Below are 23,461 nucleotides of genomic sequence, written 5' to 3'. Positions count from 1 at the left end.
TTTTTTGACAAAGGAGGCAAGAACACAAAATGGGAAAAAAGACAGTCTTTTCAGCAAGTATGGCTGTGAAACCTGGACAGCTACATGAAAATCAGTGAAACTAGAACACACCCTCAGGCCATGCATGAAAATAAACTCAAAATGGCTTAAAGACTTAAATGTAAGACAGGACACCATCCAACTCCTGGAAGAGAACATAGGCAAAACATTCTCTGACATCAACCTTAAGAATATCTTCTCAGGTCAGTCTCCCAAAGCAACAGAAATAAAAGCAAAAATAAGCCAATGGGACCTAATCAAACTGACAAGCTTTTGTACAGCAAAGGAAACCATAAAAAAAGAATGAAAAGACAACTTACTGAATGGGGAAAAGAGTTTCAAACAATGCAACCGACAAGGGCTCAGTCTCTAAAATATACAAATAACTTATACAACTCAACAGCAAAAAAGCCAACAGCCCAATTTTAAAATGGGCAAAAGACCTGAGTAGACATTTCTCCAAAGAGGATATACAGATGGCTAACAAGCACATGAAAAAAATGTTCAATATCACTGACTATTAAAGAAATGCAAATCAAAACTACTATGAGATACCACCTCATACCAGTCAGAATGGCCATCATTATGTCCACAAATAACAAATGCTGGAGAGGGTATGGAGAAAAGGGTATATGTTGCACTGTTGGTGGGAATGTAAATTGGTACAAACACTATGGAAAACAGTATGGAGGTACCTTAGAAAATTATATATAGAACTACCATATGACCCAGCAATCTCACTCATGGGTATGTATCCGGACAAAACTTTCCTGAAAAAAGCCACGTGCACCTGTATGTTCACCGCAGCACTATTCACAACAGCCAAGATATGGAAACAACCTAAATATCCATCAACAGACGAATGGATTAAGAAGATGTAGTATATATACACAATGGAATACTACTCAGCCATATAAATGAACAAAATAACTCCATTTGCAGCAACTTGAATGGAACTAGAGACTCTCACATTAAGTGAGGTAAGTCAGAAAGAGAAAGACAAATAGCATATAATATCTCACATCTGAAATCTAATATATAGCACAAATGAATCTTTCCACAGAAAAGAAACTCTTGGAGTTGGAGAACAGACTTGTGGTTGCCAAGTAGGGAGGGGACGGAGTAGGATGGAGTGGGAGTTTGGGGTTAATAGATGCAAACTATTGCCTTTGTAATGGGCAAGCAATGAGATCCTGTTTTATAGCAGTGGGAACTATATCTAGTCACTTATGATGGTGCATAATGTGAAAAAAAAAGAATGTATATGTATATGTGACTGGGTCACCTTGCTGTACAGTAGAAAATTGACAGAACATGGTAAACCAGGTATAATGGAAAAAAATCATTAAAATAAAAAAAAAGATCAAACACACCACGTAGTGTTCTTCCCGAAATCACGCAGATGGTTCAACATATGCAAATCAATCAATGTAACACACAAAGGAACAGTCAAAAACCACATGACGATCTCAATAAATGCAGGAAAAAAGCATTTGACAAAATGCAATATCCATTCCGATAAAAAAAAATGCTTACCAAAGTAGGTATAGAGGCAATATATCTCAATACAATAAAAGCCATTTATGACAAAACCACCAGTCTATGTAATAATCAAGGAAAGCTGAAAGCCTTCCTGCTAAAATCTGGACCAAGACAAGGATGCTCACTATCACCACTTTTATTCAATATAGTGTTGGAAAACAGACACAGCAATCAGACAAAAACAAGAAATAAAATGTATCCAAATTGAAAGAGAAGACATAAAATTGTTACTATATGCAGATGACAGGATACTTTATATAGAAAACCCTAAGGCCTCCACACAAACACTACTCAATCCAGTAAACAATTTCATCAAAATAGCAGGATACAAGATTAACATCCAGAAATTGTTTGCCTTTCTGTATCACAATGAAATATTAGAATATAAATATTAAAAAAAAAAACTTTTTAAAATTGCACCCCCCAAAAAATACCTAGTAATAAACCTGACCAAGTTGGTGAAAGATTTATATGCTGAGAATACTAAGCATTAATAAACAAAAGTAAAGCACATTCAAAGAAATTGAAGGATATCTTCTGCTTCAGGATTGGAAGAATTAATATTATTAAAAAGGTCATACTATCCAAAGCAGTCTACAGATTTAATACAATCCCTAGCAGATTACCCATGAAATTTTTGAAAGAACTAGAACAAATAATCCAAAAAGTAATATGGAGCTATAAAAGACCCACTGTCAAGGCAATTCTGAGGGGAAAAAAAACAAAGCTGGAGGCATAACTTTCCCAGGTTTCAGACAATATTATAAAGCTACAGGAATCAAGATGGAATCAAGATGGTGACATTGGTACAAAAAGAGACATATGAATCAATGGAACAGAATAGAGAGCTCAGAAATAAACCCAGACACCTGCTGTCAATATTCAACAAAGAAGGCAAAAATATAAAATGGGAAAAAGATATTCTCTTTAGCAAGTGGTACTGGGAAAACTGGACAGCTGCATGTAAAACAGTAAAACTAGAACACATCCTCATGCCATACACTAAAATAAACTCTAAATGGCTTAAAGACTTAAACATAAGGCATGACACCATAAACTTCAAGAAGAGAACATAAGCAAAATATTCTCTGACATCTACTGTACAAACATTTCTTAGATCAATTTCTCAAGACAGTAGAAATAAAAACAAAAATAAACAAAGGGGACATAATCAAACTGACAAACTTCTGCACAACAAAGGAAACCTTTAAAAAGAAATAAAAAGACAATCTATGGAATGGGAGAAAATAGTTGCCATGATGCCACTGTCAAGGGCTTAATCTCCAAAACACATAAACCACTCATACAATTCAACAGCAAAAAATAAATAAATAAATAAATAAATAACAATTGAAAAATGGGCAGAGGACCTAAATAGATATATCTTCAAAGAAGACATACATATGGCCAGTAAAGCACATGAAAAAATGTTTGACATCATTAATTACTAGAGAAATGCCAAAAATAAAAAATACCATGAGGTACCACTTCATACCAGTCAGAAAGGTCATTAATTACTCTACAAGGAATAAGTTCTTGAGAGTGTGTGGAGAAAAGGAAACCCTTCTACACTGTGGGTGGGAATGTAAATTGGTACAAACACTATGGAAAACAGTATGGAGGTACCTTAGAAAACTATGTATAGAACTACATAGATTTCCTCAGAAATCTAAATATAGAACTATCACATGATCTAGGAATCCCACTTCAGGGCATATATTCAGAAAAAAAAAAAACCACAATTCAAAAAGATACATGAACCCATATGTTCATTGAAGCACTATTCATGATAGCCAAGACATGGAAATAACTAAGTGTCCATCCACAGATTAATGGATTAAGAAGATGTGGTACATACATACAATGGAATACTACTCAGCCACAAAAAAAAAACCAAAATAATGCTATTTGCAGCAACATGGATGCAACTAGAGATTCTCATACTAAGTGAAGTTAAGTCAGAAAGAGAAAGACAACATATGCTATCAGTTACATGTGGAATCTAAACTATGGCACAAATTAACCTATTTATGAAACAGAAACAGACTTACAGACATAGAGAACAGAACTATGGTTGCCAAAGGCAGGCGGGAAGGAGTGGGATGGACTTGGAGTTTGTGGTGAGTAGATGAGAACTATTAATTTATAACAGATATCAATGATGTCCTACTGTATAGCAGAGGGAACTATATATAATCTCTTGGGATAGACTATGATGGAAAATAATATAAGAAAAAGAATGTATATATATGAATATATATATGACTGGTTCACTTTGATTTACAGCAGAAATTGGCACAACATTGTAAATCAACTATACTTTGATAAATTTTTTTAAAAAGAAATAAATTCTAAAAATTGATTTAAAAGATAACTAGCACACACCATTTGCCTCTTTTCAAGTCCTCATTCCCTGAAGCACCTTACCTCATTCCAGGGAACATCTTTTCTTGGGCATGAGCTGATTCAGGGAATGAAAACCATGAATATTTGAGCAACATTGTAAAAAAAAAGCCTGGATTCCTACGAAATTTTTAGGGCTAATAGAGCTGACATAAAAATGTAATATGATTCCTAGATTCCTCAATGACAGAATTTCATATAAGAAATAAATAAAACTTCTCTCTGTTCTCTGGGTCCATGTTACTTGCATCTAACATAATATTAAAAGATTTATCTCCTAACAAGCATGATTTTTAAGTATGTTAAAACACGAGCCAAACTACTATTGAAAAAATGTCCAAGAGTTGATGAATTTAACTGAGAAATTTATTTAAAATAAATCAAATTAATTGATTTTTTGACTTTTTCCCCCAGGGCATATTCTTGTCAGAATATAAGCAGACCATTATTTGCAAACAAGGGAGTATATTGTTATATATTGCTATACTTAGCTATAAATAGTAAGGTATTTCTCTCCCTCTTTCTTGATTTTTTTTTTTTTTTTGCCTCACCTGCATCATATGGTAGTTCCAAACCCAGGCCTGAGATTGAATCTGAACCACAGCTGCAACCTGTGCCACAGCTGCAGCAATGCTAGATCTTTAACCCATTGTTCAGGGCTGGGAATTGAATCCACGATGCCGCAGAGACAATGCTGGATCCTTAACCTGCTGTGCCACAGTGAGAACTCATCTTTCTTGATTCTTAAATGAACTAAGCCTTTTGCCATTTTCCCAAAATGTAAGGAAACCTCCTATTCACTGTGATTAAAACTTAGTAAAATACGTCAAATTATTTTTTAACTGGCTTAAGAAACATTTGATAAAGAGATGAGACTATTTATAATTTATTCATCTGAATCCAGTAGGGTTTTCAATCTTCCTTATGTTTCCAGTAAAATGCAATTATTCCTAGCAAAGAATACAATGTCACATCTAAACTAAAATTTCTATTGAGTAAGGAACAGGGCAAGATGTCCCCTATCACCATGGATTTTCAGCATTGTTTTGGAAGTCTTAGCTAATGCAATAAGACAAGAAAAATAAGATAAGATACATAGGAAATATGAAAGAATCAACAACAAAAACTCCTGGAACTAATATGGAATTATAGCAATGTTGCAGGATACAAGGTTAATAGACAAAACTCAATCACTTTCCCGCACACCACATGAGGAATCTGAAATTTAAAACATTACTATTTCCATTAGCACCTCTCAAAATGAAATACTTAGGTATAAATTTAACAAAATTTGTACAAGACCTGCATGAGGAAAACTACAGAACTCTATTGGAAGAAATCAAATAACTAAATAAATGAAGAGATGTTTCATGTTCTTAGACAGGAAGACTCCGTGTTGTCAAGATGTTATTTCTCCCCAGCTTGTCTGTAAAATCAATGTAGTCCCAATCAAAATCCAGCAAGTTCTTTTGTGGAAATAGACAAACTGATTCTAAAGTTTATATACAGAGGCCAAAGATCCAAGATTGCCAACGTAATTTTTAAAAAATAAGAATAAAGTTGGAGGATGGACATTACCATACCTCAAGACCTACTGTAAAGTTAGAGTAATCAAGAAAATGTGGCATTAGCAAAAGAATAGATAAATAAATAAATAAATAGAAAAGAATAGAGAGCCCAGAAATAGACCCACATAAGTATGGTAAATTGATCTTTGACAATTAAGAACAAAAATAGTCTTTTCAACAAATAGTCTGGAATAGCTGTGCATCCACATGCAAAAAAATTAATCAAGACAGACCTTAAACTCTTCACAAAAATTAACTCAAAATGGATCACAGACCTAAAGTAAAATGCAAAATTGTAAAACTCCTAGAAGATAACAGAGAAGAAAGTCTGGATGTCCTTAGATTTGGCAATGAATTTTTATTTTTATTGTTTTCTCTTTTCTTTTTTTATTTTTTAGTATAGTTGATTTGTAATGTCCACCTAAAAACCTGCAATAAACTGGTACCTGCAGACAATGGAGTATCATTCAATGAAAAGCAAAAACAAACAAAAAATCAGGGAGGAAACATTTTTAAGCTCCTTTTTTTTTCTTTTTGGCTATGTCTGTTGCAGTGAAACTTCTCTGTATGAAATGAAATTATAGTGGTAAATACATGTCATTTGACCATGCCTATAAAATTTAAGATACCAAGTCTGAATCCTACTATAAACTATGGGCTTTGTATAATGATGATATGTCAGTATGGGTTCATTAGTTTTTACAACTGTACTGCTCAGATGGGAGTGTTGACAATAGGGAGGCTATGCATGAGTGGAGGAAGTGGGTAAATGGTAAATCTCTACCTTCTGCTCAATATTGCTGTGAACCCAAAACTGCTCTAAAAAGTAGCCTATTAAAAGCAAATCAAATTCTTGTAGAGGCCTGGTGAGGGACATTAATGAATGAGGAATAATTATGGGGTTTGTTGCAAACTGGAGACCACAAATGGCATCTAAAGGGGAAACCTGATTTTTATCATCAGCAAATTGAGTTATCGGAGCATATGAGAATTATGTGGACAGATTGCCGGTCAGGGTAGTCTAGGTTATGCTGTGGTGACAACTCCAAAATCTTAGTAGCTTATAAGAAAAAATGTTTGTTCCTTACTTATCTCATATGTTCACTGCAAGTTATCATCAGAACACCTCTGCTTATCAGAGTTTCTCAAAGATTTGTCCTGGTAAATATTCAATATTGATCCCATCTTTCATAAATGCCAAGCCATGAGGAAGTGCACAGTGCAACTCACAAACTCAATTTTAAAGTTTCTGTGCAGAAGTAAAACACGTATCTGCAGTCATAGTTCATTGGTCAATGCAAGTAATGTGTATACAACCAACATCAAATGAATAGAAAAATGCAATCTTATTATATGTCCAGAAGGAAAGAAGAGTTTTTAAATAGCACTAGTGACTATGTCACAGATGTTCTATTGTTTCTGTTCTTTCTTCAAAATGGCCTGCAATCCAAAATGTTATATGAAATCACCTCATGTATAAATGTAGGCAACTACTTACATTTTTATTTATTTATTTTTTTTTTGTCTTTTGTTGTTGTTGTTATTGTTGCTATTTCTTGGGCCGCTCCCTCGGCATTATTGTTGTTGTTGTTGTTGTTGCTGCTATTTCTTGGGCCGCTCCTGCGGCATATGGAGGTTCCCAGGCTAGGGGTTGAATCGGAGCTGTAGCCACCGGCCTACGCCAGAGCCACAGCAACGCGGGATCCGAGCCGCGTCTGCAACCTACACCACAGCTCACGGCAACGCCGGATCGTTAACCCACTGAGCAAGGGCAGGGACTGAACCCGCAACCTCATGGTTCCTAGTGGGATTCGTTAACCACTGCGCCACGACGGGAACTCCCTACATTTTTAATATATATTTCTGATTGATGATGCTTGCTGGCTCCAAGTTTTTCATTTAATTTTTATCAACTAACATCTTGGTAGAAACTAGGGTAAACTTGGCAGCTGAGCAAAGGTAGTAAAAAGCTATAGGGGTAAAGGAAATGAAAAACATAGAGAAAAGTTTCTTGGTTGGACACAGGCAATGGTATCCAAGATATACTTTCTTTCATTTCAAATATTTCATGTCCTGAGTGGTAAAAATTAAAAAGACTGACAAAACAAAGTGTTGGTGAGAGTGGGGAGCAATTTAAGCTCTCATAAATTTATTCATTGACTTTGGAAAGCCATTTGGAAATATATAATAAAACTAGACGTAGACCTATGCTGTGATTCAGCTATTTAACTTTTAGGTATATACTCAAGAAAAGTAAGTGCAAATATTTACCAAAGGTTATGTACAATGATTTTCATAGGACAAAATGCCAAGATCCCAAAACATCAATCAATGGGAGAATAGGTGTATTCACACAATGGAGTACCACACAGTAATAAAAAGGAGTAACTGTGACTCCAACACAACATGGTTGATGGTTAAATCTCTAGAAGTTATCTGTATTAGGCAGAATTCTCCAGAGAACCAAGAGAATGCACATAAGGAATTGGTTCACCTGGCTTTGAAGACTGAGAAGTCCCATAGTTCGCAGTCGGCAAGCTGGAGACACAGGTGAGCTGTTGGTATAATTTTGTCCAAGTCCAAGGCATGAGAAAACTGATGTCCCAGCTCAGACAGAGAGCAAATTCCTCCTTACCCCACTTTTTTCTACTCATGCACCCAGATGATTGGATGAGAAGCAAGCACACTTGGGAAGGCAATCAGCTTTCCTCAGTCTACTGATTTAAATATTTATGTCATCCAGAAATGCCCTTACAGACATACCCAGAATGCCTAGGTACATGTTTGGGCACCCATGGCCCAGTCATGCTGACACATAAAACTAACCATCACGAGTCCACTCCTTGTCAACTTGACACCCATAACATCTCCTTAAACCATACTTAGTCTCAAACATAGATAATAAAAAATTGTAATTCCACCTAACATGACAGGACTATACTACCTACAACTGAAACACACTAACCCCTTCCCCAGAAGAGAAAGTCCTTGAATGATGTTTATGCTTCTCCTAGTTTCTGGTAACTTAAGTACTATGATATAGAATTGATACTGAAGTAACATGGTAATAAGTCAATACAACTTACATTACTTGATAAAGGCATCAGGAGAGGAAAACAAAGATATTTGCTATACACACAACATATAACAACAATTATAGTTCTCAGTTCTGTAACAGACCACATGATCATAGCTGGCATTTATAATTACCCTCTTCCATTACCCATTACCTTTGACTTCAGAAAGCACTTCAGCTGGTTGTTTTTTAACCTGGTAGAATTACTTAAACCTTCATTCCTAAAGGGGATGGATCCTTTTCCATTGATGTTAACACAGGGCATGGTAATACCAAGACATGGCCTAAGGCATTTCCTATATCTGAAACACTCTTCCTTACCTCCATTGTTGAGTAGCAGTTCAATTTCCCCTTGGTAATCAGCTCGTTTGCTCTGATATGTATTCCTCAGTCAGAAGCAATGGTGTGTGAAAACATAATATGGTGGATAAAGTATTCTGTAAAGTCACAGATGGTAATTTTGGCAGATTTGTTGCAGGCAAGGAAGGCAAATTCATATCAGAATAAACATCTATTCCAAAAGGCTGCTCCTTCCATGATACAAGATTCCATTTCAGCCAACCTACCACAAGGTAGTTGGCTGATTACCTCATGGAGTGGTGCCAAGCTGGGGACTCAGTGTTGGTCTCTACTGCTGGCAGATTGGGCACTCAGCTGTGGCCATAGCAAGTCAGTCTTGGTGAAGAGAAGTTCATGTTGTGCAGCCCATGTATAACATCTCTCCCTGACACCATGGCTACTTTTTCATGAATCCAACAGTCAATGACATATGGCTGAGGAAAGAGATTGGCTAGTAGAATAGAATAGCTCCTCCTATTTGATTGATTATTAAAATCCTCTTCTCCTGAGGTCACCCTTTGATGAGTATTCACATGGTACACAAATAACTTCATTTTTTTGGCATTCAAAGAGGTCTACTCACATACCTCTTCCTCAAATTTCCTTGTCATCAATTTTCCAACCATGTTCATTTCAAGTCTCTGACCATCCAGCCGAATGGTAATCAGGCATTAACCATAGCCCATGAATTAGTTTCATACATCTGACCTTTTCTCCTTAGAAGCAAAGTGAACAACCAGGTGTCCTGTCCAAAGCTCAGCTAACTGGGAGGATTGTCTTGACCACTGTCCTTCAGGGCTGTCCCAGAAATGGGCTGTAATGTTGTAGCTGTCTACTTCAAAGTGGTACATGCATATTATGCAAAACAATCTATAAATCAAACCTGAATCTTCTCCTCCTCTCAGAGCTGGTGGTAGGGAACTCTATGAGACTGTAGGTACATTCTGAGAGAGAGAAAGAGGTAGTGTGGCAGGAATTAGGATCATGGACATTTGAGTCATTTATTCATGTAACTTGTAACTTCGGGGACTGCTCAGGCCCAATCACATTACATACCACTTGCATTTGACAATGGAGTGCTATAGCGCACACCCAACTTTATGGCTTTCTGGGTCCAGGAAACACAATTCATGATTGTTAGATTAGATCCCATGGTAACTTGATGGTCAATGCTTCAGACTTTGGTCTCTGGTAAGTCCCATAGGAGACAAAGAGCTATTTCTCAAAAGAAAAGTGGTTCTCTGAAGAAGATGTCAGGGTCTTGCTTCAAAATCCTAAAGACCCGCCAAAGACTTCAAAAAGCATCCCTGTGTGTCACTGACATACAACTGAATCTATTGGATCATATGGCAGAACAGCTTGCACAGCAGATCAGACATGTTGTAGAGCCTTCTCTTGTTCTGGCTCCATTTCAAAGCTATCAGCTATTTAGGACCTGGTAAATGAGATGGAGTAACACACCCAAATGAGGAATAAGTTGCCTCCAAAATCCAGAGTTCTCTCTTTGGGAGCACTGTGCCTCTTTCCTTCCTTCCTTCCTTCCTTTTGGTTGTAGGAGGGGCCGGATGCAGCAAGTTATCCTTCACCTTACAAGGGATGCTTCAAAATGCCCTATACCACTGAGCTGCTAGAAATTTCACAGAGGTAGAAGCCCCCTGAATTTTTGTTGCAATTATTTTCTACCCTCTGATATGCAAAATCTTCCTGAGAAGTCTGGAGTTGTTGCTACATCTTGCTCACTTAGGTCCAATCAGCATAATGCCATCAATGCAATGGACCAGTGTGGTATCTTGTGGAAAAAAAAGGTGATCAAGATACCTGTGAAAAACATTATGACATGGGACTAGAGAGTTGGTCTACCCATGAGGTAGGACAGTGAAGGTATACTGCTGAAACCAAACAGCTTCTGGTGGACTGATGGACAGGGATAAAGAAAAGGGCATTTGCCATATCAGTAGCTACAAACCAGTTACCAGGGGATTTGTCAATTTGCTCAAGCAATGAGACCACATCTACTACAGCAGCTGCAATTAGAGTCACCATCTGGTCAAGCTTACAATAATCTACTGTCATTTTCCAAGATCCTTATGTCTTCTTCATGGGCCACATAGGAAAACTGAATGGGTATGTATTGGGAATCACCACCCTTGCATCTTTCCAGTCTTTGATGATGGCACTAACTCTGTGATACCTCCAGGTATGCAGCATTGATTTGGGTTTACTATTTTTCTAGGTAGAAGTGGCTCTAGTGGCTTTTCCTTGGTCTTTCCACCATAAGAGCCTTCACTCCACAGGTCAGGGAACCAATGTGGGGATTCTGCTAGCTACTCAGTATTTCATCCATTTACGTATTCTGAACTGGGGAAATAACTACAGAATGGGCTCAGGGACCCATCATTTCCTCTCCTCAATTCACAATGATCCTAGTAAAAGGCCATAGCCCATGGAGAAGGTTTAGAGAAATATTACTAATATAATTTTTTGGTAATGTCTCAGGGTCCTCCTACCATGAGATGTGGCCTCCTCTTCATTCAAGGGATTTTGAATCTATAAACTGGCTTAAGTCTGGAAGTTGATTGAGGGGGTGTGATCCTCTCTTTTTATGACTTAGTTTTGGCTTTAATTCTCTTGACCTATAACTTTTCTGTTGTAAGTGTAAGGCAACAGTGAATGAATTAGGTACTTAAAAAACAATTTGCTATAAGCAGCAGTATTTCCTTATGATTAAAATAAGGACTACGGAAGTAAATATCCAATCAGAGTTAGTATCCCAGCTCTACCACTTGTTACTCTGTGATACATGCTTTGGGTTAGTCATGTTAACCTCCCTATGCCCTAGATTTCTATCTGTAAAATGAGAACAATAATGGTGCTTATCAATGTGAGTTGATTTGAAGATTAAGGTGTTATAATATGTAAAGTGCTTAGGAATCATGCCTAGCACATAGTAAGCAGTACGAAGTTTTTAGCTATTGTTTTTTTCTAACTTTTATTTTTTAAAGTGAATGTCTATTGTTAATTTGATATCTGAGATTTCTATGACATCTTCATAGTTTAGTTTTTTTTAAACTATTGACTACCATTCCTTTTTTAAAAAATACTTTAATCTATTGTTTCAAGTTTAATTTTATATCAACAGAAATAGAACAAATATATCCCTTATTATTAACCCTTAAGCTAAGGATCTCTTAGAGTAGAGGTTCTCAAACTTAATTGTACATCAGAATCAGGAGTTCCCATCGTGGCTTAGCAGAAATGAATCCGACTAGTATCCACGAGGATGTGGGTTCGATCCCCAGCCTTGCTCAGTAGGTTAAGGATCCGGCGTTATTGTGAGCTGTGGTGTAGGCTGGCAGCTACAGCTCTGATTCTACCCCTTCCATATGCCACAGGTGCAGCCCTAAAAAAAAGCAAAAAAAAAAAAAAAAGTATATCAGAATCACCTGGAGAATTTGCTAAGATACAGATTGCTAGGCCCAACTCCAGAGTTCCTCATTCAGTAGGTTTAGGATAGAGCCTGAGGTTTTTGCATGTCTAAATATTTCCAGTACAATGCTGACGATACTGGTCTGGGGGTGACACTTAAGAGCTATTGTCTTAGTGAATAAAATCTAATGATTTTTAGGAAAAGAATTTTGAAAATTTAAATAGTAAGCTATACTCTTTCTCTGTTATATATATACATATATGTAATTTAAAATGTATGAAATTGTTACTATGTCATTTACTACACAGTTAAAAAGGTATACCTTACCAAATAAAATTACATAAGTACACATACTTAGGAGGTTTAACATTCATGTGACATTTCCAATTAAATTGCCAAATATCTCAAAGGAATATTTTCTTTTAATTCCTCATCATGGTATTTTTCCTGCTAAGAAATTCATTTTTTTCAAAACAACTAGTTACTCATTATTTTATTGTCTGACAGGTATCCATATGATTACTGCTCTGGCAAGAGGATTTCTTGGATGTTCTTTATGCCACCAACCTTCAGGTAAAGCTCTGCCAAAAAATAAGCAAACAAATCTCTTCTTGCTTCTGATTTATGTATGTATGCCATTACTTTTAAAGAGGTCTAATCATTTTGAAGATAAAGTATAATTATGAAGTATTTTAAATGATCTGATAGCAAATTTTTAGTAAGTATTAGTTGCATAGTCATAGCAAATAATTTAAAGAAGAGGAAGGTCAATTAAAACAATAGTAAACTTGTATTTTTTAAGTAAGTTTTTCTAAATTGTGCAAAAGGTAAAAAAAATAGGACAACATTAACAAGATACTTTTTTCTTCCCTCTGCTGTAAAATGATATCTGGGGACTGACTCTCTAGCTTTATCATACATGGTATTTTTATGACACACTCTTTTAGAATGTGGGAAGGAAATAGAATTTGAAGGGTAAAAAACTGGCCACAATAAAAACCCAAAATTGAACCAATAATTATTTTATTATATTTCTTATCTTACTGAAAATGTGGATGTGTGTTACTTAAGCAACAATTTCCTTGAGATAAAGAATTGACTCATCGCTCTTTGTTAAAGTACATTGTGTCCTAGGATATAAAATAATGTACAGCTTCCCATTTGGTCAAATCATGGAACAAAGTCTTCCGGAATTCTGCCAAACAATTGAGCATATGGTGTTCAAGGTCACATGAGACCATGAGACCACAGGGTTACCAGCTTTAAAAACAGATCTGTGAAACTGGTTTAACTAATGTGTAGATTAATTTTTGTCTCCTTTTTGGTTTTGGACACTGTGCTATTTTATTGTACAGGTCACAAATCTCCACATGTGAAGTCTGGAACTGATCTAGTTTGTTCAATAGAAATAGTGCCAAGTTCATATCCATTTCCCTAAAGTTTTATAGGAGTTGGCATTTTGAGGATTCTAGTCAAACCATTTTCTAATAGCAGTTTGATTTCATATATCCTTAAGGAATTATGAGTTAAGTGGTAGATAATTAAATTTAGTCATATCAAGGATAAGAAATATGAAAAATTATGTCATTTTTGCTTCAGAAATCCAAATATGACCAGGGTTTAATTTCCTGGCTCTGTCATTTTTGGACCAAAGCCTTGATGAAGCCTCTATCAGCCTTGAAAAGTAAGAATAACCCTCTTTTTAGGATTTTTATTATGATTAAATAAGCTTGTTTTACTATTATGATTATTATTTATATTATTAATGCACTCCTGATTCTCAGCTCCACTTAGATAGATTATATTTCACTATAAATATTTTTATGGCTTTCAGATGATGGATAAATGCTCTAAATGGGAGATAAACTTCTTAGAAAAATGAGAAAGTTTTATTAATTCTAAATATTGGATATATCTAACCTAGCATTTTCTGCACAGAGAAAACAAATGCTCTTCTACAGTGCTGGTGTATATTTGCAACATATTTTTGTTTTTGATATTCAATTCAAATAATAACTATAATTATTTATGTGTATATATATGGAAGTAAGCCATACATTCTTGCAGTTTTGTTTCCTAACAATATTTTCCCAATTTTAGTTTTCATGAAGACTTGCTAAAGACTTGTTCTAGGTTGAGAATCTATAATTCAGTTTAACTTTCACCTCACAAAATATGTGATGAGAATACAGTAACGAGTATTTGAGAGCAATTACACAACCACAGAAGGTACAACTAGAAGAAACTTTATTATTATTTAGTAGGTAAAATATTAGGGTTTTTATATATTATTTTTGGCCAAGCTCACAGAATGCAGTAGTTCCCAGGCCAGAGATCAAACCCAGGCCACAGTGGTGATAATGCTGAATCCTTAACTACTAGACCACCAGGGAATTCCTAAAATACTGTTTTATAGATAATATTATTTTCTAATTATTTACTTTATAGATAAGAAATTTGAAGCTTTAGTATTACTTAATTAATATTCATTGGCACTGTAGACAAGTATAAGGTTTTCCTTTTATACCCACAATCTTTCACAGGATTTCCAAGTCCCTTCCCTTTACTCGAGATATAAAAATGCCCAGGACTATTGTATAGTCCATTGGTCATGGATAACGTTAGCAGAAGGTGTCATGAACAAGAACAGCTCATCCATAGCATCCCTACCACTCTGTTTCTAGGTCTCATTTGCAATTTCTTTGTCTTTCTCTTCTATTTTTAATATCATTTTCACTACTGTTTTGAATTAGCATAGGCTTCCTTTTTCATTTACCAAATCTTGTACAAAAGATAATATTCTTTCTGCTGTATAACATAGGTAACTATATCCAGTCACTTGTGATGGAACATGATGGAAGATAATATAAGAAAATGAATGTATGTATATGTGTAACTGGGTCACTTTGCTGTACAGCAGAAATTGACAGAACATTGCAAATCAACTACAATAAAACAGTTTTTTTAAAAAGTGAATAGTAATTTTAAAGAATAAAAATTAAAAAAGGAAATATTCTGATTCACATTCCATGTAGTCTCTCTCTGTCTCTCATTGGTTTGATTGAGGGTGATGCTTCTCAATACCTTACCCTCATACAAGATGCAAAGAAGTGAACCAGTATAAAAGACAACATCTTACAGTGTTCTTAAACCATTTTATGGGCCACAATGTAATTGGTTATCTTATATAAAATCTTATCTTAACATTAACTGAGGTAATTACATAGTTTTACTGAATAATTTTTTTAAATGAAATATATTTGATTTACAATATTATTTTAAGGTGTACAACAAAGTGTTTAAGTTATATGCATTTATTTTTTCAACATTATTTTCCAATATAGGTTAAATAAGATAGTGGACATTATTTCCTGTGTTATACAGTAAATACTTTTTACTTATGTATTTTATATATAGTAGCATGTATCTGTTAACCCCATACTCCTAATTTATTCCTGAACCACCTCCCTTTCCTCTTTGGTAACATTAAGTTTGTTTTCTATGTCTGTGAGTCAGTCTCTGTTTTGTAAATAAATTCATTTACCTTATTTTTTAGATTCCACATATAAGTGATTCAATATAATATTTGTCTCTCTCTTTCTGACTTAATATGATAATCTCTAGATCCGTACATGCTGCTGCAAATGGCAATATTTCACTTTAAAAAAAATTAATTATGTTATGCCTTACTCAGTATTTAAATCTGTTTGAGTTGATCTCATTTGGGACCCTCTGTGTTTCCTGTTCTTGGATACCTGTTTCTTTCTTTAGGTTTGGGAAATTTTCAGCCATAATTTTTTCAAATACATTTCTGATCATTTTTCTCTTTCTTCTCCTTCTGGAACCCCTATTATGTGTAGTTTGACACACTTTGTAATTAACCCATAGATCTTTTTATTTATTTATTTTTAAATTTTTTATTAGATTGATTCATAATGTTCTGTCAATTTCTGCTGTACAGCAAAGTGACCCAGTCATACACACACACATATATATATACATATATATATATATATATAAATTCTTTTTCTCACATTATCCTCCATCATGTTCTATCACAAGTGATTAGTTATATAGTTCCCTGTGCTATACAGCAGGATCTCATTGCCATCCGCCCAAATGCAGAGTTTTCATCTACTAACTCCAGACTCCCAATCCATCCCATTCCCTACCCCCCAGCAAACATGAGTCTGTCCTACATGTCCATGATCTTTTCTGTTTTGTAGATAGATCCATTTTTGCCGTATTTTAGACTCCACATACAAGTGATATCCTACGGTGTCTGTCTTTATTTTTCTGACTTATTCAGTATGAGTCTCTAGTTCCATTTATGTTGCTGCAAATGGCATTATTTTGTCCTTTTTTATGGCTTAGTAGTATTCCATTATACATATGTACCACATCTTCCTGATCCATTCATGCATCTATGGGCATTTAGGTTGTTGCAATGTCTTGGCTATTATAAATAGTGCTGAAATGAATATATGGGTGCATGTATCTTTTCAATGAATTTTTTGTCTGGATATATGCCCAGGAGTGGGATTGCTCACTGTATCAAAAAGAATATAATACCTAGGAATAAACCTACCTAAAGAGACAAAGGACCTGCACCCTCAAAACTATAAGACTATGAGGAAAAAAGACACAAAAAAGACACAAAAAGATGGGAAAACATAACATGCTCTTGGATTGAAAGAATCAATATAGAAAAAATGACAATACTACCTAATGCAATTTATAGATTCAATGCAATTCCTATCAAATTACCAATGATGTTCTTTACAGAACTAGAACAAAATATTTTAAAATTTGTATAGAAACACAAAAGACCTCAAAAATGTAGAGCTATGTCAAAAAGAAAAATATGGAACCAGAGGAATCGGGCTCCCTGGCTTCAGACTCTACTACAAAGCTACAGTCATCAAGATAGTATGGTACTGGCAGAAAAATGGAAATATAGATCAATGGAACAGCATAGAAAGCCCACAAATAAACCCAAACACCTATGGTCAATTAATCTGTGACAAAGGAGGTAAAAACTTACAGTGGAGAAAACATAGTCTGTTCAATAAGTGGTGCTGGGAAAACTGGACAACTGCATGTAAGAGAAAGAAATTAGAACATTGTATAAAACCATACACAGAAATAAACTCAAAATGTATTAAAGACATAAATGTAAGGCCACACACTATAAAACTCCTAGAGAAAAACAGGCAGAATGCTCTTTGGCATAAATCACAGCAATATCTTGTTGACCCACCTCCCATAATAAAGAGAATAAAGACACTAATAAATCAATGGGACGTAATTAAACTCAAAAGTTTCTGCACAGCAAAGGAAGCCACTAAAAAAATGAAAAGACAACCATAGAATGGGAGAAAACTTTTGCAAATGGCTCAACCTGCAAAGGTTTAATCTCCAAAATATGCAAACAATTCATACAATTCAACAACAAAAAAGCAAACAACCCAGTTGAAAAATGGGCAGAAACCTGAATAGACATTTCACCAAAGAAGACATACAGATGGTCAGCAGGCACATGAAAGAATGCTCAACATCACTAATTATTGTAGAAATGCAAATCAAAACTATAATGAGGTACCACCTCACACCAAAGTGGCTATTATTAACAAGTCAACAAATAAATGCTGGATAGAGTGTGGAGAAAAGAGACCCCTCCAACACTGCTGGTGGGAATGTAAACTGGTACAACCACTATGGAAAACAGTATGGAAATACCTCAGAAAACTAAATATAGAACTATCCCATAGATCTTGTATATTTATTTCATTTTTTTTTATTTGACTTTCTGTCTGATGTTCTAATTGTGCAATTTCCATTATTCTATCAACCAGGTCACTTATTCATTCTTCTGCATAATTTAGTTTGCTATTCATTGCTTTTAGATTAGTTTTTATCTTGGCAATTGAGGTGTCTAATTTTGATTGGTTTCTATATAGTTTCTAGTTCGTTGTTATATTGATCTGTATTTCTAAAGTATTCAAAAATGGCTGAAAACATATCAAATTTGGTATATCTTGACAGGTATATCCACATTGAAAATCCCAAGAAATCTACATACCAATAAAGAAAACTCCTAGAACTGAATGACTTCAGCAAGGTCACATGATACAGATTGAGATGTAAAAATCAACAGGATTTCCAAATGCTAACAATGAGCATTTAGAAAACAAAATTAGACATGCGATACCACTTATGATCACTTCAAAGAAAATGAAAGACTTAGATGGTCTTTAACAGGTCTTAGTGTTACGTAGAGTGATTTCTCCTATCTTATTCACAAACTTAACCACATACAGGATCTATATGCTGAAAGTTATGAATTGCTGATAAAAGAAATTAAAAATGTAAATAAATGGAAATATGATTTTCATGTATTGGAAGATTCAACATAGTAAAGACAGTTATAACCAAATCGATTTACAGGTTTAATGTAATTTCTATCAAGATTCCAAAAAGAAAAACTTGTGTAGACTAGACAAGCTTATTATAAAATTTACATTGCAAAAAAGTAATAAATAGCAGTTCCTATCATGGCTCAGCAACAACGAATCTGACTAGCATCCATGAGGACACAGATTCAATCTCTGGCCTTGCTCAGTGGGTTAAGGATCCAGTGTTGCCATGAGCTATGGTGTAGGTCTCAGATGCAGCTTGGATCTTACATTGCTGTGACTGTGGTGCAGGCCAGTGACTACAACTCCTCTTCGACCCATATGCCATGGGTGCATTCCTAAAAAGACACAAAAATTAATAAATAGAAATATTAAATTAAGCAGAATTGGGAGACTAGAAAGAGAAACTTCCATGCCCTTTAATGATAGCAGAGCCTAACAGGAGGAAGAAAGATTCCTCTTCTTTCCTGGCAAGGACTTGGTCAGTGACAAGCCATGAACTTACTTTTTACTACAGCCCTCCCACTTCCTTTTTCCCTCTGTAAAAGCATTCTCTTTCCCTTGCCATGTGGATGCAAGCCATGGATGCAGACCTAAATTGCAATTCTCTGCTGATCTCAAGTAAATTCATCTTTGTTGGAGAAGTATCTGTCAATCTTTTTATTTCAGGTCAACAATATATAAAGACACAGACCCCAGAATAGCTAAAACATCATGAAAAAGAACAAAAAAGTAGATATCTTTCAACCCAATATTAAGACATAATAGAGAGCTGCAATAATAAGGATTGTGTGTCATTGGTGGAGGTATAATCACATAGATCAATGGAACAGAATCAAGTCCAAAAGTACACTCACACAAATTTGTTGAACTTATTTTTTTTAATATAGAAAAGGAATTCAATGGAGGAAGCATGGCTTTTTCAACAAATAGTGCTGAAGTGATTGGAAGTCCACAGCAAAAAAAATAAACCTCAACCTAAATCTCATACTTTGCACAAAAATTATCTCAAAATGCATCAGATATTGAAATGTAAAACTTAAAACTATAAAAATTTTAGAAAAAAAAGAACAGGAGAAAAATCTTCAGATCAAGGACTAAGCAAATAATTTTTAGACTTGGTAATAATATCCTAATACATAAAAAGGAAAAATTGATATAATGGACCTCATCAAAATTAAAAACTTTTGCTTTGCAAAATACGCTGTGAAAAAAATGTAAAGACAGATTGGAACAAAAATGTGCTAACTGCATATCCAAAAATGGACTAGTACCTAAAACATATAAAGAACTCTAAAAACTCAACAGTGAAAGAGAAACTATTGACTTAGAATTTTATAAAAAGTGAAAACATGCTTCAAAAATAAAGGTGACATTAAGCTATTTTAAGGTAAAAGAAAATGAAGACAATTTGTCACTGCCACACTTGGAATATAAGAAATGTTAAGGAAAGTTTTTCAGGCTGAAGGGAAATTATACCAACTGAAAACTTGTATACTAATGAGGAATAAAGTATACAAAATGTTTTATCTTAATTCCTTTATACTTATGAATGATAAACTAAAGGTTATATCACTAGTGGGATTTATAACATATAAAGATATGCTTACTACATATGAAAACTATAGCACAAATGTTATAAATAGAGTATTTGGGCCTAAAGTTTTCAATGTTTCTACATTAATATGAGATGTTATAATATTAACTCTAATAGACTTAAAAGTTAAGGATATGTACTGTAATCCAGAAAAACCACTAAAAATTATGTAAATAATTATATCTAAGTATCCAACAGATTATTTAAAAGCCAGACATTTGCCGTATGGATAAAATAACAAGGCCTGACTATATACTATATATAGGCATTGCACTTTAAAAACTTACGATGGAGCTTGATAATGGGAGAAAAAAGAATGTATACATGTATGTGTAACTGGGTCACTATGCTGTACAGTAGAAAAAAATTGTATTGGGGAAATAACAATAAAAATTTTTTAAGTAAATAAAAACAAAAATAAAGGTACAGAAACGAAAAATTAATGGATAGAAAAATACATGAATCAAACAGTCAGCACATGAAAGCCTATTATAGTGGCAATATCAGTAGTAGACATAGTAGTCTTCAAAAAAACAGCTACAATCATAGATAAATATAGACATCATAATAATACCTTATTTTGAATATTGATATAAATATAGAAAGATGTTAGCAATCTTCAATGTATCTAAAAACAGGGTTTCAAAATTCAAGAAAAAAATTTAAAGAATTAAAGAAGAAATTGACAATTCCACAATCATAATTGAAGATTAAAGAACCTCCCTTTCAGCAATTGATAGAACAAGGAGAGTAACACATACATACATACATAATGAAAACTTAAAAGACCTGCACAACACTATTAACCAACAAAACTAATTGATATTTATAGGGCATTACACCAGAGAAATACAGAATACATGTTCTTTTCAACTGCAAATGGTAAAATCACTAGGATAACAATATGCCGAGCTTTAGAACAAGTCTCAATAAATTTAAAAGAATTGAAATCACACAGAGTATACCCTCTGACCGTTATAAAATCAAATTATAAATTAGTTATAATAAAGTATCTTTAAGCTGATAACTATTTGAAAATTAAACAACTCATTTCAAAATAATATATAGGTGAATGAATTAATCAAAAGGAAAATCATGAATAATAATAAAAATACAGCATACCAAATTTGTGTAATACATCTAACATAGTGCTTTCAGGAAATGTTATGTCTTAAATTATTTATATTAGAAAAACACTTAGAGTGAGTTACTTAAGTTTTTATCTAAGGAAGTAAAAGAACTCAAGGGTACATAAGGAAGATTGAATATAAGACCAGAACTCAGTGAAATTTAAGTATCAATGGAAAATATCAACAAATTAATAAACCTAGCTAGACTTACGAGGAAGAAAAAGAGAGAAAAAAATTATTATCACCAGGAATGATATAAATAAGATAAGGTAGATAAATATCTTGAAAATAACACTTAGATATAGCAGAAGGAGTTCCCATTGTGGCACAGTGGAAATGAATCCGACTAGTATCCATGAAGATACTGGTTTGATCCTTGGCCTTGCTCAGTGGGTCAGGGATCTGGTATTGCCATGAGCTGTGGTGTAGGTCGCAGATGCAGCTTGGATCCTTCGTTGCTGTTGCAAAATATGCTGTGAAAAAAAAGCATATAGCTGTGAAAAAAAGCATAAAAGCAGCTGTAGCTCAGATTCGACCCCCAGCCTGGGAACTTTCATATGCCACAAGGGCGGCCCTAAAAAGGCAAAAAAAAAAAAAAAAAAAAAAAAAAAGGGATATAACAGAAAATGTAAATATTTCTGTATTCAATACAGGAGTTAAATTTGTTATCAAAATTCTATTTACAAGCAAATTTCTGGGTTAAGATTGTCCACAGATGAATTCTGTATTTAAGGAAGAAACAACACCAATATTATGAACAGAAAATATAGAGGGAAGACACACTTTACAATTGGTTTTATGAAGCCAGCATAACACTTAAAATGAAACGTGACAAAAATAATACCCCCAAAATAACACTCTATACCAGTATTTCTCATAAACAAAGCCACAAAACACTTTTAACAAGATATTAGCAAATCAAGTCTATACACACACACACACACACACACATGTGTGTGTGTGTGTGTGTGTATATATATATATATACATGACATCTTGATCAAGGGAGTTTATTCTAAGAATTCAAGGCTGGTTTAACACTCATAAATCATCAGTGTAATTCACCATACTAACACAATAAAAGACAAAACCAATATGATCATTTCAATAGTCTACAAACATGACAAAATTCAGCAATCATTTGTAATAACTTTCAGCATACGAGGAATAGTAAGAAACTTTCTCAGCCTGATAATAGGCATGAAAAAGCCATTCAGTGCTAAAATATTTAGTGCTTTTCTGGTAAGATCTGAAAAAAAAGTCAAGATGTCTAGTCCTACCATCTCTGTTGAACCTTGAACTGGAGCTACAAGCTAATTGCTAGAAAGCATAAAAATACTTAAGAAGCCTGAAGTTCAAGAAACAAAGGATCAAAACTGTCTCTTTTTTTAGCTGACATAATTTTTAACACATGAAAATCTTTAAAAACTACAATAAGATACTTTAAATTTTTAAAGATACTTTAAAAATTAATGACCTACAAAGCTCACAGACTGAATTTAAAAATCAGTTGCCTTTCTTTATGCCTTTTGTTTTAAAGTCTATTTTGTCTGATATGAGCGTTGCGACTCCTGCTTTTCTGTCATGTCTATTGGCGTGAAATATTTTTTCCCACCCTTTCACTTTCAATCTATATGTATCTTTTGTCCTAAGGTGAGTTTCTTGTAGGCAGCATATTGAAGGTTTTTGCCTTTTTATCCACTCAGCCACTCTGTGTCTTTTGATTGGGGCATTCAGTCCATTGACATTTAAGGTGATAATTGATAGATGATTATTTATTGCCATTTGAACCTCGTGTTCCAGTTGATTCTATGGTTCTCCATTTTTTTTTTTTTTTTTTTGGTTGGATGGTCTCCTGTTATTATCTGCTTGAGTGGTTTTTTTTTTCATTTTTTGCAAATGCAATATTTGGTTTTGGCTTGTG

At 34.3% G+C, this 23,461-nt stretch overlaps 1 long non-coding RNA gene across 3 annotated transcripts in view; it reads right to left on the bottom strand.

The window, feature by feature from the left end:
- Window positions 1-18,830: 18,830 nt before the first annotated feature.
- Window positions 18,831-23,461, bottom strand: part of LOC106505711 (uncharacterized) — a 51,449-nt gene continuing 46,818 nt past the window's right edge. For 2 of the 3 annotated variants that reach the window (XR_014824150.1, XR_002337709.2), the window contains one exon: window positions 18,831-22,010. This is a non-coding gene — a long non-coding RNA (uncharacterized LOC106505711). Of the gene's footprint in view, window positions 22,032-23,461 lie in introns of all 3 variants that reach the window. The other variant, XR_014824151.1, reaches the window with a different exon arrangement.

Source organism: Sus scrofa, chromosome 13 (assembly GCF_054392235.1).
Source record: "Sus scrofa isolate SSC_HxYL_T2T_F1_AM1 chromosome 13, Sscrofa_HxYL_maternal_Yorkshire_Landrace_v2.0, whole genome shotgun sequence".
Lineage (NCBI taxonomy): Eukaryota > Metazoa > Chordata > Mammalia > Artiodactyla > Suidae > Sus > Sus scrofa.
This window is presented reverse-complemented; position numbering and strand designations above follow the sequence as displayed.